The sequence below is a fragment of the Nicotiana tabacum genome, chromosome 6 (genome assembly GCF_000715075.1).
Source record: "Nicotiana tabacum cultivar K326 chromosome 6, ASM71507v2, whole genome shotgun sequence".
Lineage (NCBI taxonomy): Eukaryota > Viridiplantae > Streptophyta > Magnoliopsida > Solanales > Solanaceae > Nicotiana > Nicotiana tabacum.
The window spans coordinates 88225254-88237668 of record NC_134085.1 but is presented as its reverse complement, the minus strand read 5'-3'; the positions used below and the strand labels follow the sequence as shown (position 1 = coordinate 88237668).

The following is a 12415-nucleotide window of genomic DNA, read 5'->3' as shown; positions in this document are numbered from 1 at the left end:
TTATTCGTGCAAGTTATATTTTAATATTGTTACCTATATATATGGATATGGCCCGAAATGGCCCGTGATAGATTTGATAATAAACAAGGATAAGATACGCGGTGTTCGGTTGGGTAGAACTTGATATCATAATAGGTATGGATTGGTTGGCCTTTTGTTATGCTAAAATCAAGTGTAGATCAAAGGTGGTTTGATTTCAGTTCCTATGGGAGCCTGTTTTAGAATGGAAAGGTGATACGACATCGCCAAGAGGTAAATTTATCTCCTAATCTCAAGTCAAGAAAGATGATCAGAAAGGACCATAATTATCACTGAGTCCGGGTTTGGGATGTGGAAGTAGAGTTACCAACCATTCAGTCCTTTCCTGTGGCTAAGGAGTTTCCCGATGTTTCCCCCGATGAACTTTAGGATCTTCCGCCAGAGTGAGAAATTGAGTTGTTATTGACCTACTACCGGATACGCATCCAATATCTATTCCTCCCTATAGAATGTCCCCCACAGAACTAAAAGAGTTGAAGGAATAACTAAAGGATCTACTTGAAAAAGGTTTTATTAGGCCTAGTACATTACCATGGGGAGCACCTATGTTATTTTTGAGGAAGAAAGATGGTTCCTTACGGATATGTATTTATTATAGACAGTAGGATAAGGTAAAGATCAATAATAAGTACCCCACTCCCGAGGATTGATGATTTGTTTGATCAATTGCAAGGTGCCAAGTGTTTTTCAAAGATAGACTTGAGGTTCGGACACCATCAAGTAAGGGTTAAGAAGGAAGATATTCTAAAGACAGCATTCAGGACTAGATACGAGCACTTTGAGTTTTGTGTTATGTCATTCGGTTTGACAAATGCCCCAACATTATGGATTTGATGAACCGTCAGTTCATGCTCTTTTTAGATCTGTTCATAATTGTATTTATCGATGATATCTATATTGGTATATTCTCGTTCAAAGGTTGAGCATGCAGATCACTTGCGTACGGTGCTCAGAGTTCTACAAAAAGGGAAGTTGTATGCAAAACTCTCTAAATGTGAATTCTGATTGAACTCTGTAGCTTTCCTTGGGCATATCATTTCGGGTGAAGGCATCCGGGTGGATACACAAAAGATTAAGGCAGTAAAGACTTGGCCTAGACCCACAACACCGATAGAGGTTCGTAGCTTCTTCGTTTGGCAGGCTATTACAGGAAACCTGTAACGAAATTTTTTTCTCTTTTAGAATCTTTGACCAAAGTGGTATGTGGTGTCTCGCTTGATGATCCAAAATAACATAAGGACATATATGGTGCAAGTAAGTTGAAGGAAGGTTGCGAACAAGTATAAATAGATATGTGTAGGTCGTAAGTTAAAGTATGGTGGAGCGACAAGGTTTTAGGAAGATACGAGGAAAGATAAGAAAAGATGAGCAAAAATGTGACGAGAATGGATAAGTCCTTGAGGTTAAGCTCATAAGAGAGCTGATGGTTTCTCTAAGTTATTGAAGACTCAGTATAGCCTAAATGAACTCAAAGGAGTCTAAGACTAGTAACATTTGGAATAGATGAAATACTGCGCTGGTAATGGAGTAAGGGCGTAGTTGTGATAAATAAAGGATGAAGTTTGGGCCTTTGAAAAGGGGAATTTCATGAATTGTGAAAGATTAGAATACCCATAAAAGTTAAGTCAGAAGGGATCCAAGTTCTAATGGACCGATGCTTGCAAACAGAGTTCCCAGGCATTAAAGGACAGATTAACTTCAACACCGGTTCTAACACTCCCAGAAGGGACCGATGGTTATGTTATTTATTGCGACCCTTCAGCCATTGGATTGGGTTGTGTACTGATGCAGCATGGTAAGGTTGTGTCTTATGCTTCTAGACAACTAAGAAAGCACGAGAAGAACTACCCGACCCATGATTTAGAGTTAGCCGCGGTGATTCATACACTAAAGATGTGGAGGCACTACTTGTATGGCATTCATGTTGATGTCTATGTGGATCAAAGAGCCTCCGGTACATCTTCAAGCAAAAGGAATTGAATCTATGTCAAAGGAGATGGTTAGAGCTACTTAAAGACTATGACGTTGATATTTTATACCATCCGGGGAAGGCAAACATAGTAACTAACGCCCTCAGCCGTAGATCTATGAGTAGCCTATCGTATTTATAGCCAGAAAAGAGGGGAATATCCCATGAGGTTCATCAGCTAGCTAGTCATGGAGTTCGGTTACTGGACTCAGGTGACGTTGGGATTACTCTTCAGGATACAACAACATCCTCTTTAGTAATTGAAGTAAAGGAACGCCAGTACGAGGATCTTGTGTTAGTTCATTATAGGGATACCACCCTTCAGAAGGAGAAGATGCCATTTGAAATTACAGAAGATGGAGTCCTCAGATATCAAGGACGATTATGTGTGCCTAATGTTGCAGGGCTGCGTCGCCAGGTTATGGGAGAAACTCACTATTCCCGTTATTCTATCCATCCAGGAGCAACAAAGATGTATCATGATATCAGGGAAGTGTATTGGTGGGGCGAAGTGAAAAAGAATATAGCAGAGTTTGTTGCTCAGTGTCCTAACTATCAGAAGGTTAAAAATTGAGCATCAGAAACCCAATGGGTTATTGCAAGCTATGGGGATTCCGACTTGGAAATGGGAAGTAATCAATATGAACTTCATCGTAGGCTTACCTCGTACCCAGCATAAGTTCGATTCGATATGGGTTATTATTGATAGGCTTACAAAGTAGCCCATTTTCTGCCCGTAGAACTACATATCCCTCAGAAAATTATGCGAGGCTTTATATCAAGGAGATAGTACGACTGCATGGTGTCCCTATGTCTTTTATCTCGGATAGAGGAGCTCAATTTACAGCTAACTTCTGGAGGTCCTTCCAAAAATGATTGGGGACTCAAGTAAGTCTTAGTACAACATTTCATCCCCAGAGAGACGGGCAGGCTGAGCGTACTATTCATACACTGGAGGATATGTTACGAACTTGTGTAGTAGACTTCAAGGGTAGCTGGGATGATCATCTGCCACTTACTGAGTTTGCATATAATAATAGTTACCATTCCAGCATTCAGATGGCTCCATACGAAGCTCTTTACGGACGGAAGTGTAGGTCGCCTATAGGGTGGTTTGATGTTAGAGAATATGGATTATATGGGCTAGACCTGGTTTAGCAAGCCCTAAAAAAGGAAAAGTCATATTCCGATGTGCGGCGATGAGATTTAGAGTTCGGGGTTGATGACTGGGTATTCTTAAATGTGTCACCTATGAAGGGTGTGATGAAGTTTGGCAAGAAAGGCAAACTTAACCCACTGTATATTGGGCCTTATAGGATCATTCGGAGAGTGGACCAAGTAGCTTATGAGTTAGAATTGCCCTCGGAGCTAGAGTCTGGCCATCCGATTTTTCACGTATCTATGTTATGGAAGTGCATTGACGATCCTACCCGAGTGGTACCCACGAATGATGTACAGATTACAGAGGACTTGTCATATGAGAAAATTCCAGTTGCCATTGTAGACCGACAAATACGCAAGCTATGGAATAAGGAGATAGCCTCCGTGAAAGTACTTTGGAGGAACAACAATGTGGAAGAAATGACTTGGGAGGTCGAGGAAGACATGAAGTCTAGATATCCCTACATATTTCTTCCTCTAGAGAAGGGTCCGACTGAGACGTCATAACCTTAAAGTGCATGTATAAATTCTTGTGTTGGATATTGTCGTTGGTCATGTGAAGCCATTGTCGGTATTCATAATTATGGTCCTGTGTGTCGTTGGGTCATTAAGCTTCTACGGGGAGAGTTAGTAGTGGTGTTGTTACAGAGGCGACCTTGCCAAAGTTATATAGATCATGGGGAGTTGAACAGTCGAGGACGAATGTTTCTAAGGGGGAAATATGTTACATCTTGCGATTTCGTACGTTAAAAGTTTCGTTTTCGGTTAACGACGTAGACTCGGGGATGAGATCATCTTGAAGTTAATGTACTTACGCTATTTATAACAAGCGATAAATAAGCATTATGAAGGATAAAGGGGTACACGGATTAAAGAAAATGAGTTTCGTTACAAGTGGCCAATTTGGAATAAAATACAGGTCGAGCAATAATACCCGATAATTATGAACTAGTACTATGCAAGGTACCATATGACCTTGGTAGTATAATATATAAAGTATATATGAAGCATTTTAAAAAATAAATAGAATTTTTAAGTAATTTATGATAATTTTTAAATTATGCGGGTAATTGATTAATTACCGGGTAATGAAATATTACCTAGTTAACTAATAAGTGGATAATAATTAATGAAAATCTCACTCCAAAAATGTGGCAAAAATTCCATAAGGCTAAGAATGACTTATAAGTCATCTATGACATGTGGCTACCTATAGCCAAATTAAAATCTAACTAACATAAGACTTGAATAAGTCTTATCTTCATTTCATTCTTAGGTCCAAATAAGATCAAAAACATTTCCTTCTTAAAAGGATTCAAGAAATGGTTAAATACTGTCTTATATTCATTCATTCTTAAGTCCAAATACATGAGAAGATTAGAAACATTTCCTTTTAAACACAAAAGATAGTCTTCGTTCCAAAAAAAGAGGCTTTAACAAAAAGGATTTGTTGGAATAGTAGTAACGCGGAATTTTGTGGTTCTAGAAGAGTACTGTGCAATCTTCGTCAAGAATAGTACATGGAATTTTTCCTACTCCAGGTATGATAAAGGCCCTCCCTTCTTTCTTTTGGCATGGTCCAAATTATACTGAAGAAACGAGCAAACACACAGTTTCCATAAATTACTCTATTCATAGAGATATTAGGGGTGTCTATATTCTTGATTCCCCATGAGAATATTTTTACTATCTTCTATTCATGGGTCTCAAAATAGTACACAGTTGAAGAAGTTTATTCGGAAGGAATATTGAGATTATTACGTATTTTTAATGTATTTCACTCAATTATACATGTGCATTGACCCGTGACCAGATGGCGTTATATACGCGTATATATGTAAATATATGTATATGGGATATGGGAAAAGGTTACGGCGTTATATACGCACCACCACCTGATCAGCTGGTATATGTTGATGATGTTGCCCACAGTGGCCGAGACGATATGATGGGATGCCCTTATCAGCTTGATGATATTATGTACACCCATACCTATGCATGACATGACATTTATACGCACACACATGACATTATAAACGTTTCAGAATTTACAAAGTTATTCAGATTTAAAGATGTGTTTCTGTATTCCATGTTTCATCTATGTCTTTTATGTACTAATTTTCATGCCTTACATACTCAGTACATTTTTCGTACTGACGCCCTATTTCACGGGGCTTGCGTTTCATGCCCGCAGGTGCAGGTAGGCAAGCTGACGGTCCTCCTTCTTAGGATCCCTGATCAGCGAGAGTTGGCGTGCTCTACTTAATCCGGAGCTATTTTTAATTTTGGTACGATACATTTGTATATATAGGGGTATGACGTGGCTCAGTCCCGTCTTTATATAGTTATATTTCTATTAGAGGTCTGTAGACAGTATGTCTAGTTGGATAGTATGTCGCCTTGCCGGCTTCCAGTTTTGAGATTTATAGTTGTCTATAGTAGCCTTGTCGGCTCGCCCTACGTATGTTGTACATACATGTATGTATGCCTTTTTGGGTAGATTTCTTTTATGTACATTATTCTCGTAATTCAACAAATATTATTCAGGTTTATAGCTTAGACACATGTTTAGGGGTGTTTGACAAGTAGGACTCCGGCACCCGTCGCGACCCATCAGTTTGGGTCGTGACAGATATTTTGGTTTAATTGGTTGTGGCATAAAAATATAAGTTATATTGCTTAGCCTATGAAATAGATTTTAGGTTAAATAGTTTGCGCCCATCGTGGGGCCCAAGCAACTGCATAATTATTCCAAAGTTTTTCTGATCCTTTGATTGATTTTCTCTTTATTGTTTGTGACACATCATGGCTGAAAATAAAAGTAGGTTATCATCATCACAAAATTCATATCAATCCCAACGAAATCAACATTAACACCAACCCAAAGAACTGCAAATGAAGAGGATGAAAGGATTCAATTGGACTTAGGTAAATTCAACAACATGCTTGGAACAAGTAGATCAGTGTGGTAATATTGGCTCTAGCTAGGAACATGAAACACAGGATCACCTGCATCTCTAACGGTAGAACTGGATAAAGGAACAACAAATGACGCACTACAGAGTTCCAAAGTTACCAAAGAATTGTGGTCTAGAGGTGTGGGAACCGGTAACACTGGACAAGGTATCGGTACCACTAGTACTTTAGAACTGTAATGTTTTATTTTGTCTTTGCAGGAAGCTTTGTTGAAACAGATCAAAGAGCAGAACAAGGGATTGAAGAATACTGGGGGCTCCACCCAACGCTCAAAGGGATAAATATAGAAAGATACTCTCAACAACCTTGAAAGTCGTGACCTGCTTCCCTGCCTATACCCAAGAAGTTCAGGATGCTAATGCTTGCCAAATTTGATGGGACTTCAGCTCCTCGGAATCATGTCATGACCTACACTAGTGAAATCAAAGGAAATGACTTGACAAAATAAAAAATCAAGTCGGTGCTGGTCGAAGTGTTTGGAGAAATGCTCACAAAGGGAGCATTAACCCAGTATTCACTCTTGCTTGAAAACTAAATTTGTTCTTTTGTAGAACTTGTAGATTCCTGCATTAAGGCACACACCAAAGCCCAAAAAGTAAGAAAGTGGATCAAATATATCTTCAAAATTCAGCAAAGATGCACAGAGATACTCTGAGACTTTAGACTAATTTCAAAATAATGATGTTGTTAATAGAGTCATAACTAGGTTGTGTTGACTTTTGCCAATAATGTGAATGAAATCAGTTTGGAGGCTACTAGGATGTTAAAGGGCAGCCTCCAAGAATTCTCCACAATGGACTGGAGAGACGTATATTATCAATATAGTACCAAACTCTGACAGGAAAGAAGATAATCCGCTACCAGTCAAATCTAACAGTAGGATAGGGAGACAATACTACAATGATCAATCAGAGACAACACATAGAGAGTAGAGTCTGATCGAAGAAATTCAAAGAGTTAGTAGTTCTTGGCAAGAATCTGAGATGAGCCGAGATTGGAAATAGGCCGGGATAATAGAGGTACTAACCAAAAGAATAATGTTGTATCGTCACGAGAAAGTAAATGAGCAATTGTGCCAAATCTTGTTAATTACAACTTTAGTGTTAGCCCTTTCGAGCTAGTAGTTGCAACGAGAGAAGTAGGAGACAAAGTTATATGGCCCAAAGATATGAGAACAGATTCTAGAAAAAAAGAGTCATGAATTTTGGTGTGACAATCACAATTATGACCGACATAAGACCGTAAATTGTAAGGCTTTATAGCATGATCTGGCATATCTCATCAAGAAGGAATATCTCAAGGAACTATTAATCGATAAGGGGAATCAAACCTTCTTTAAGAATCAAAAATATGAAGAGCCACCCCTAGCTCTATCGCTCAAACGCACAATTTATGTCATCTCCTAATGAGCAAAGGTAAGCGGCGCCACATACGCAACTGCTAAAAAGTATTCCAATGTGTCAATCACACATGAAAAATGGAGCACAAAAATATTAATCAGGGATAAAATTACTTTTGGCGATGAGGATACAGATGGCCTAATATTTCTGCATCATGATGCACTGGTAATCATATTAAAAGTTTTGAATGCTGATGTTAAATGTATTTTTATTGACCCACGTTGCTCCATAAATGTAAGCCAATTACGTGTCGTAGAGATTTATCTAATGAAAAAGATCGTTCCGAAGGTGCCTCTACTTTTTGGGATTCAACAACTATAACAAAATAATGCACAGGAAAATTACCTTGCAACCTTCCCAAAAGGTGTAATCAACGATACCCATTCCAGGTGATAGCTGGAGAGATGGCCTGTAATATCATCACGGGAAGATCATGGATTCACTATATGGATGCAGTACCATCTATGTTATACCAGGTAATAAAATTCTCATATAAGTAAAGAATTAGGGAAATTAAAGGAGAGCAAAGAGTAGCCTGATAATACAACTCAATGACTCTTACAAACTTGCCAAAATGGGAATACTGAATAGAAATTAAAGTAGCAGGAGTCACCAAACCTTATTGAACCCTCAACTATTTCAACAGAACAAAAGTTCAGACGTAGCTGAACAAGGGGTCCCAGAGGGTCCGGATACGATCAACAAATCTCGAAGAACCAAATGTCACCAAGTCAGATAGAAAAGATTTAGATGCAACCATCCTCTTCATTATTTTCTGGAAAAAAGGTTTATATGGGCTTGAGACTCAACCCCAAATCAAAGGTAAACTTATTGAACTTTTACGAGCTAAAGCAAATTATTTTTCTGGTCCCATGCTGACATGAAAGGTATACCATTAGAAGTAATGTCATAAACTCAACATGGACCATTATTATTTTCTGGTCAAACTGATAAGGAATTCATATCACTTCGAAATAAATTAATTGAAGATGAAGTCTCCAAATTGCTAAAGGTTAGGTCAATTTGGAGGGTCAAATATCCGAACTGGTTAGCCAATATTGTGGTGGTCCCGAAGAAGAATAGAAACTAAAAGTGTTACAAATTTGATGGAATAGGAACATATTCGACGAAGATGGCAGAGATACTTCCATAAACACATGAAATAATAAAGGAACATAGACATTGTATTGGGTAATTTGGAGCACTCTGAGAGTCGTGAAAACATTGAGTATTGTAGGCGTATAAGAGTTGAGGAGATCGAGAGGGTTATTCCGAGGATGAGCAGGGGAAGAGCGATATGGCCAGATAAAGTTCTGATGGAATTTTGGAAAAACGCGGGCAATGCAAGCAGGCAGGCTTGGAGTGGCTCACTGGATTATTCAGTATCATTTTTAGGAAGGAGAAGATGCCTGAGGAATGGAGTTTGGAATACGATGATCCTTTTTTATAAGAACAATGGTGATATAAAAAACTATAATAACTATAAGAGGTATCAGCTGCTAAGTCATACTATGAGAGTTTGGGAGATGATGGTGGGGTTGAGGGTGAGGAGTAGTATGTCTATTTTCGAGAACAAGTTTGGATTCATGCCAGGGCATTCAACTAAGAAAGCTATTCACCTTGTTCGGGGATTGATGGAGCAGTACAGGGAGAGGAAGAGGGACTTACATATGATGTTTATCGACTTAGAAAAGGCATACAACAAAGTTTCGAGGGAGGTTATGTGGAGATGTTTAGAGGTTAGAGGTGTTATTGCATACATTACGAGGATTAAGGACATGTATGATGGAGCTAAGACTCAGGTGAGGTCAGTAGGAGGAGAATCAGAAAATTTTTCAGTTGTGATGGGGTTGCACCAAGGATCATCTATCAGCCTATTTTTATTTGCCTTGGCAATAAATGCACTAATGCGTCACATTCAAGGGGAGGTGCCATGGTGCATGTTATTTGCAAATGACATTGTACTAATTGATGAGACGTGAGGTGGTGTTAATGCGAGGTTGGATGTTTGGATGAAGACCTTGGAGTCTAAAGGTTTCAAGTTAAGAAGGACCAAGATAAAATACTTAGAGTGCAAGTTCAGTGATGTGACTAATAAAGTAGACATGGATGTGAGGCTTGACTCACAATTCATCCCCAAGAGAGGAAGTTTCAAGTACCTTGGGTCAATTATTCAGGAGATAGGAAGATAGACGAGGATGTCATGCATTATATTGGAGCGAGATTGATGAAATAAAGGCTCGCTTTTGGTATTTTATGTGATAAGAATGTGCCACCAAAACTTAAAGGTAAGTTATATAGAGTGGTGGTTAGATCGTCCATGTTGTATGGGGCTGAGTTTGGCCAGTCAAGAACTCTCATATCCATAAGATGAATGCAATAGAGATGAGAATATTGAGATGGATGTTCGAGCATACCAGGATAGATGAGATTAAGGATGAAGTTATTTGGGACAATATGGGCGTGACCCTTGTGGAGGGCAAGATGCGAGAAGCAATGTTAAGATGATTTGGGCATGTAAAGAGGAGAAGCACATATACCCTATGTTAGGTGTTTGTCCAGATTTTCTTATCATAATTGGTTTTCCTATCTCATGAAGGAAAGGACAATATATTTATCATAATTGAGTTTTTATTTTCCTAGAAGCAAAATATAATTCTTCCATATTTGGCTAGTCTCTTTTCTTGTAGAAAAAGGTTTGGAGTTCTATAAATTGAAGATCCGTCCTTCTCATTCTGTAGCATTCACAATGTAACCATATGGGGTTTGAGAGTCGTGTTTAGGAGGAGAACTTTACAGGACAAGTGTTAGTGTGTCACTTGTGTTTGCCTCTTCGTAAGGTTGTTCTCTCGATATTTTTTTACTCTTTTTTATATAGTGGACTGCTCATCTCCGTTGTGGATGTAGATCAATTGATCGAACCACGTTACATGTTTGTGTCTCCTTTGGTATATTTCTCTTTGTTGTATGATTTATTGTTGTTCAAGGTTTGCTCTGCTAGCTTCCGCATGACACCTGACCTTTTTTTAGTCCTAACAAGTGGTATCAGAGCGAGGTTCAAGACAGGTTCATCTTGGCGAGTTTAGTTCTAGCCGCAACCTATTTGATGATAATCATAATTTTTGTCTGAGAAATTTGACCGGCGAGGTACGCACGTTGAGACAAACTTTGTGGTGGAGATTTGGAGATGCAACATGTTGAAGGATATGTAAGGAAGGTGGATCAAGTTTATTTTATCAGAAAATTCAGGCCAAGTGGGAGAATTGGTAGGTGTTTGTCCAGATTTTCTTACCATAATTGGTTTTCCTATCTCATGAAGGAAATGACAACATATTTACCATAATTGGGTTTTTCTTTTCCTAGAAGGAAAATATAATTCTTCCATATTTGGATAGTCCCTTTTCTTGTAGGAAAAGGTTTGGAGTTCTATATATTGAAGATCCGACCTTCTCATTCAGTAGCATTTACAATATAGCCATATGGGGTTTGAGAGTCGTGTTTAGCGGGAGAACTTTACAGGATAAGTGTTAGTGTGTCACTTGTGTTTACCTCTTCGTGAGGTTGTTCTCTCGATATTTTGTACTCTTTTTTATATAGTAAATTTGGTATATCTCTCTTTGTTGCATGATTTATCGTTGTTCAAGGTTTGCTCTGCTAGCTTCCGCATGACACCTAACCTTTTTCGGTCCTAATACCCCAGTGACGAAGTGCGAGAGGTTGGCTTTGGTGGTTCTTAGGAGAGGTAGAGGTAGACCAAATAAATATTGTTGAGACGTGACTAGGCAAGATATGGTGATGCTTCAGCTCACCGAGGACATGACCTTTTATAAGAGGGCGTGGAGGTCGAGGATTATAGTAGAAGGTTAAATAGTCGAGCGTTTTTCTTATCCATACCAGTAGTACTAGTGTTAATCTTATATTTTCATAGTCATAGATTTCTATTACTATTTGTTGTTCTGTTTTTCATCTTTCTTTTGAGCCGAGGGCCTACCAGAAATAGCCTCTCTACCATCGCAAGATAAGGATAAGGTTTGTGTACATACTACTGTCCCCAAACCCCACTTGTGGGATTCAATTGAGTTTTTTTTTTGTTGTTGTTGTTGTAAGCATCTCTGCCTACTCTTCAGCCAACTTACACGTAATAACCACATATACTAATCTCTGAAGGTCTTGGCGTTATATATCTAAGGTAAAATTGTAATTTTAGTAAAGCTTATTGGGTTATCTGTTAAATTATTGATAAAATTGAACAAATCAAATCCCGAATCGATAATCCAATAGCTAAATAATACTAAATTGTTACTGAACCACTAATCCAATAACTCGATACCAATAACCTAAGAATATTCAGTTGGTTCAGACTATTAGTTTTACCCGAAAATGCCCTGCATATTTGATTTATTCAATTCTCTTGTACTCCACTTGCTGCATAAACGCGTCGTTTTTGCCACTTCGAACCTGAATTATCTCTACTATTCTAAGAAATAAACGATCCCGAGGAAGGAAATTATGGGATATTTGATTGTTCTTTAAGCAATCTTTGGGGAGAAACAACTACAAACCTTCTCGGGAAATACAAAATTCAATAGGACGGCCCATATTTAATTATGCATTATTATCATGATTTTTGAATAATCAATATTGTATAAATGATAAAGCGGCAAAGGTTTAGACTAAGGGGTACTGAACAGTTGGAGATGCAGTCGCCATAGTTTGGGCTTCGCACATGTTAGGAGACGACCTTAAGGAAGTTTCAGATTGATTCAACTTTACGCCTCCTTTCTGTTCATTTATTACCCCTTCAATCTGTTCTCAAATCAGATACTTAGCTCTAATGAACTCTCGTCTAAAGTCAAAGCATATATATATT

The 12415-nt window shown here is 38.4% G+C and overlaps 1 long non-coding RNA gene across 2 annotated transcripts; it reads right to left on the bottom strand.

The window, feature by feature from the left end:
* Positions 1 to 5915: 5915 nt before the first annotated feature.
* On the bottom strand, positions 5916 to 8526 carry LOC107829748 (uncharacterized). 2 transcript variants are annotated; one of them, XR_001658008.2, is made up of 3 exons: positions 8164 to 8514; positions 7891 to 7954; positions 5916 to 6709 (listed from the first exon to the last, which is right to left on the bottom strand). It is a non-coding gene; the product is annotated as an uncharacterized LOC107829748 (long non-coding RNA). The 2 variants fall into 2 exon arrangements; XR_001658006.2 differs by having other exon boundaries at positions 5916 to 7954; positions 8164 to 8526.
* Positions 8527 to 12415: the final 3889 nt, after the last annotated feature.